We start from the raw sequence: 5955 nt of genomic DNA on the forward strand, positions 1-5955 counted from the left end.
CGTGACCTGGGAAAATCTCCGGCTATTTTGGCTTTTTCCAAAAACCTACTTTTGCGAACTAGTCCCTGGTTTTTGGCCAAACCGGGACCAAACCAGTGCAGGCAGATTCTCTGGAGTCTGAATGTCAATAATCATCGAAAAAAAGTGGAAATTTGGGTTCAGGGTTCCTAAGGGCCGCCAAGTTTGAGGTGGGAGGAGCCCCTTTCGACTTAATTGGCTATAGCTCGTCAACGGAACGAGATATTTTCACCAGAATCAGCACAGCTATGTAAGAGCTCATTCTGTGGTCACCCGAAAAAGGACGTGGCAACTGGCCTCTTGGTGGCGCTTTAACTGTTAGAAAGGTCAACTACATTATCCTATGCAAAATGACATTTAAATGACTAAAAAATGTCTGTTCTGCGCAGAACTTCACCAAATTAGCTGAGCATGTGCACCCTATTATTGTAAAGCAGCGTGCAAACTTTTATGGAGATCGGGCCGTCGGTAGAGGTATTACAGTTTAAAAGGGAAAAAATTTAAATCAAAAATAAAAATCATTTCCAAGATAAATGAGCTGAAAATGCAAAAATCTACCGTGTTCCTCTCTGCCGGCCATGTCAGAACGCTTGATAAAGTTTTTGTAACCAGCAGCTCAAAAATCAGGCGCTGAGACCCTATAGTTTTTTTTTTATAAGCCTTTTTAGGCCCTTTTACGCCTCTGTTATTAGGGGTTCAAGCACGAAGTGCTTGAAAACCTATTGTATTTGTGCCGGTTTATTATTCTGCCGTAAAACGCATCGTGCAGACCAAACCATAAGGGCTAGAGACTTGAAACTTGGCCAATAGGTAGTACAAAAATCGAGGAGAGGTTATCAAATTATGAGCCAGATTGGCCCATAGGTGGCGCTATAGCGATCAATTGCGCAAAACTGCTCATAACTCCTAGACCGTTGGCCGTAGCCTCAAGTGCCTTATATCGTTGGAATCCTTGGCTCGAGACGGACCAGACGCATGCCTCGGATTGGCTCGTGACCTGGGAAAATCTCCGGCTATTTTGGCTTTTTCCAAAAACCTACTTTTGCGAACTAGTCCCTGGTTTTTGGCCAAACCGGGACCAAACCAGTGCAGGCAGATTCTCTGGAGTCTGAATGTCAATAATCATCGAAAAAAAGTGGAAATTTGGGTTCAGGGTTCCTAAGGGCCGCCAAGTTTGAGGTGGGAGGAGCCCCTTTCGACTTAATTGGCTATAGCTCGTCAACGGAACGAGATATTTTCACCAGAATCAGCACAGCTATGTAAGAGCTCATTCTGTGGTCACCCGAAAAAGGACGTGGCAACTGGCCTCTTGGTGGCGCTTTAACTGTTAGAAAGGTCAACTACATTATCCTATGCAAAATGACATTTAAATGACTAAAAAATGTCTGTTCTGCGCAGAACTTCACCAAATTAGCTGAGCATGTGCACCCTATTATTGTAAAGCAGCGTGCAAACTTTTATGGAGATCGGGCCGTCGGTAGAGGTATTACAGTTTAAAAGGGAAAAAATTTAAATCAAAAATAAAAATCATTTCCAAGATAAATGAGCTGAAAATGCAAAAATCTACCGTGTTCCTCTCTGCCGGCCATGTCAGAACGCTTGATAAAGTTTTTGTAACCAGCAGCTCAAAAATCAGGCGCTGAGACCCTATAGTTTTTTTTTTATAAGCCTTTTTAGGCCCTTTTACGCCTCTGTTATTAGGGGTTCAAGCACGAAGTGCTTGAAAACCTATTGTATTTGTGCCGGTTTATTATTCTGCCGTAAAACGCATCGTGCAGACCAAACCATAAGGGCTAGAGACTTGAAACTTGGCCAATAGGTAGTACAAAAATCGAGGAGAGGTTATCAAATTATGAGCCAGATTGGCCCATAGGTGGCGCTATAGCGATCAATTGCGCAAAACTGCTCATAACTCCTAGACCGTTGGCCGTAGCCTCAAGTGCCTTATATCGTTGGAATCCTTGGCTCGAGACGGACCAGACGCATGCCTCGGATTGGCTCGTGACCTGGGAAAATCTCCGGCTATTTTGGCTTTTTCCAAAAACCTACTTTTGCGAACTAGTCCCTGGTTTTTGGCCAAACCGGGACCAAACCAGTGCAGGCAGATTCTCTGGAGTCTGAATGTCAATAATCATCGAAAAAAAGTGGAAATTTGGGTTCAGGGTTCCTAAGGGCCGCCAAGTTTGAGGTGGGAGGAGCCCCTTTCGACTTAATTGGCTATAGCTCGTCAACGGAACGAGATATTTTCACCAGAATCAGCACAGCTATGTAAGAGCTCATTCTGTGGTCACCCGAAAAAGGACGTGGCAACTGGCCTCTTGGTGGCGCTTTAACTGTTAGAAAGGTCAACTACATTATCCTATGCAAAATGACATTTAAATGACTAAAAAATGTCTGTTCTGCGCAGAACTTCACCAAATTAGCTGAGCATGTGCACCCTATTATTGTAAAGCAGCGTGCAAACTTTTATGGAGATCGGGCCGTCGGTAGAGGTATTACAGTTTAAAAGGGAAAAAATTTAAATCAAAAATAAAAATCATTTCCAAGATAAATGAGCTGAAAATGCAAAAATCTACCGTGTTCCTCTCTGCCGGCCATGTCAGAACGCTTGATAAAGTTTTTGTAACCAGCAGCTCAAAAATCAGGCGCTGAGACCCTATAGTTTTTTTTTTATAAGCCTTTTTAGGCCCTTTTACGCCTCTGTTATTAGGGGTTCAAGCACGAAGTGCTTGAAAACCTATTGTATTTGTGCCGGTTTATTATTCTGCCGTAAAACGCATCGTGCAGACCAAACCATAAGGGCTAGAGACTTGAAACTTGGCCAATAGGTAGTACAAAAATCGAGGAGAGGTTATCAAATTATGAGCCAGATTGGCCCATAGGTGGCGCTATAGCGATCAATTGCGCAAAACTGCTCATAACTCCTAGACCGTTGGCCGTAGCCTCAAGTGCCTTATATCGTTGGAATCCTTGGCTCGAGACGGACCAGACGCATGCCTCGGATTGGCTCGTGACCTGGGAAAATCTCCGGCTATTTTGGCTTTTTCCAAAAACCTACTTTTGCGAACTAGTCCCTGGTTTTTGGCCAAACCGGGACCAAACCAGTGCAGGCAGATTCTCTGGAGTCTGAATGTCAATAATCATCGAAAAAAAGTGGAAATTTGGGTTCAGGGTTCCTAAGGGCCGCCAAGTTTGAGGTGGGAGGAGCCCCTTTCGACTTAATTGGCTATAGCTCGTCAACGGAACGAGATATTTTCACCAGAATCAGCACAGCTATGTAAGAGCTCATTCTGTGGTCACCCGAAAAAGGACGTGGCAACTGGCCTCTTGGTGGCGCTTTAACTGTTAGAAAGGTCAACTACATTATCCTATGCAAAATGACATTTAAATGACTAAAAAATGTCTGTTCTGCGCAGAACTTCACCAAATTAGCTGAGCATGTGCACCCTATTATTGTAAAGCAGCGTGCAAACTTTTATGGAGATCGGGCCGTCGGTAGAGGTATTACAGTTTAAAAGGGAAAAAATTTAAATCAAAAATAAAAATCATTTCCAAGATAAATGAGCTGAAAATGCAAAAATCTACCGTGTTCCTCTCTGCCGGCCATGTCAGAACGCTTGATAAAGTTTTTGTAACCAGCAGCTCAAAAATCAGGCGCTGAGACCCTATAGTTTTTTTTTTATAAGCCTTTTTAGGCCCTTTTACGCCTCTGTTATTAGGGGTTCAAGCACGAAGTGCTTGAAAACCTATTGTATTTGTGCCGGTTTATTATTCTGCCGTAAAACGCATCGTGCAGACCAAACCATAAGGGCTAGAGACTTGAAACTTGGCCAATAGGTAGTACAAAAATCGAGGAGAGGTTATCAAATTATGAGCCAGATTGGCCCATAGGTGGCGCTATAGCGATCAATTGCGCAAAACTGCTCATAACTCCTAGACCGTTGGCCGTAGCCTCAAGTGCCTTATATCGTTGGAATCCTTGGCTCGAGACGGACCAGACGCATGCCTCGGATTGGCTCGCTCTTCAGGCGCCAATTTTGAGATATTTTGGGTTTTTTGAAAAACCTACTTTTGCAAACTGGTCCCTGGTTTTTTGACCGATCGGAACCAAACCAGTGCAGAAATATTCTCTGGAGTCAGATTATCCATAATCATTGAAAAAAAGTTGAAACTTTGATTCAATTTTGCTAAGGGGCGTCAAAATGGACGTTCAAGGCGGAGACTATTTTATTAATAAGGCTATAACTCAAGAAAGAAATGAGATATCATCACCAAACTTGGTGCACTTATGTATGGGCTCAATCTTTGGTCACGATAAAAAAATCGCGATGATTGGGCTCTAGGTGGCGCTATAATGTTAAAAAAACATAAAAACGGCTATAACCACCTGACTGTTAGTCTGATTGACTTGAAAATTGGTATGCAGTATCTTGGTCCAAGGCCCCATGTATGTATATGAGGACATCAGCGTATCTCAAAAAACATGGCCGCCATCAGCCAATGAATTTTGAGCACCTATTAGATGGGGTTAACGGAGGTTGATCGGAACGAAACTCAGTGGGCATGTTTGACTCATGGCCCTAGAGGTCTGTAAGAATTTTGAAAGAAATCAACCACTAGTTGGCGCTAACAAGTTTTATGGCTCTGTAATCACGTGGTGTTTAAAATATCCCCACCATATGCATATCAATTGATAGATCTCCTCATGTTAAATAGCTTTGCCTCTAGAGCCATTGCTGTCAATCAAATCGTTCATTAAATATTTGCAATTATGTTAAAAACCTACTTTTGCAAACTAGTCCCTGGTTTTTTACCCGATTGGAACCAAACCAGTCTAGGACAATTCTCTGGACTCCCTAGAGCAATCATCTTTGAAAAAAAAGTTGAACTTTTGCATTTGGATGGCCATAACAGGGACATTTAGAAAAGAGGTGTGGCAAAATACATTCAAAAGCCTATAAATCCTAAGAGAAAACTCAAAACTTCACGAAAATTGTTGGGTATATGTGGCATAACATGCTAAAGAAGCATGCAAAGTTTTATGGAGATCATACCATAGGTGGCGCTATACTGTTAAAAAGCTTTAAAACCATGCATTTCCTATGGTAAATTCCCTTTATTGGCTGTAAATGGCCTTTTCCATCTGTTATCATATAATGTTCAAATCATTTGTTAGATCTGCTCATTCTGACTCTCTAGATCAATTGAGAATGAGATGTCGTCACGACACAGTGCCCCGCCCATAGAGATCACGGAATCCTCCCCCTTCTGCCATTTTGGGAGGATAGTACTCGCCTTAGTGGATTCGGACAGAGACTGGAGAAGAGATATTCTGATGATTACTAAGTACATCATTTTCTAAACTCAATGTAACATGAAGTTTTAATCCACCCAAGCCGAGCTGAGAAAGCAGCTGCTGATAAACATACGCTATAATTCACCACAGGGTGTCAGTCATCGTCTAAACTCGTGACCGCGAAGCTGAAGTGTGTAACACCTGATGAATACGATCCTTTATTTATTTGTATTAAACATTTTGATCACTATTCTGTCATTTTCACTATCAGTCATTTTACTGTATGTAATTTACATGTTTATGCCCAAAACGCTTAATTAATATTCAAAGTAGGCCTATAGTTGACAAATTTTCCTCTAACGTTACATTAATTTAAGGCACGTACCGAGCATTTATTCTACTTAAGAAGGCTGGACTAAAAGCACCAGCACACACAAGCGATCCTTTTTATTAGTCAAATTCATTTAGAAATCAAAACTCAACAGGTATTAAATATGATCAGTACAAGAAAAACTCTTACTGAGAGGACGAGCACTGGACTGCTGCAGGATAGTGGGGAGATTTAAATCACAATAGAATCATGGTACATGATTCTAGAACGTGGTAAATCATGGTAAACTATGGTAAATCACAATAGAATC

This window comes from Pseudorasbora parva, chromosome 16 (assembly GCF_024679245.1).
Source record: "Pseudorasbora parva isolate DD20220531a chromosome 16, ASM2467924v1, whole genome shotgun sequence".
In the NCBI taxonomy this organism is placed as follows: Eukaryota; Metazoa; Chordata; class Actinopteri; order Cypriniformes; family Gobionidae; genus Pseudorasbora; species Pseudorasbora parva.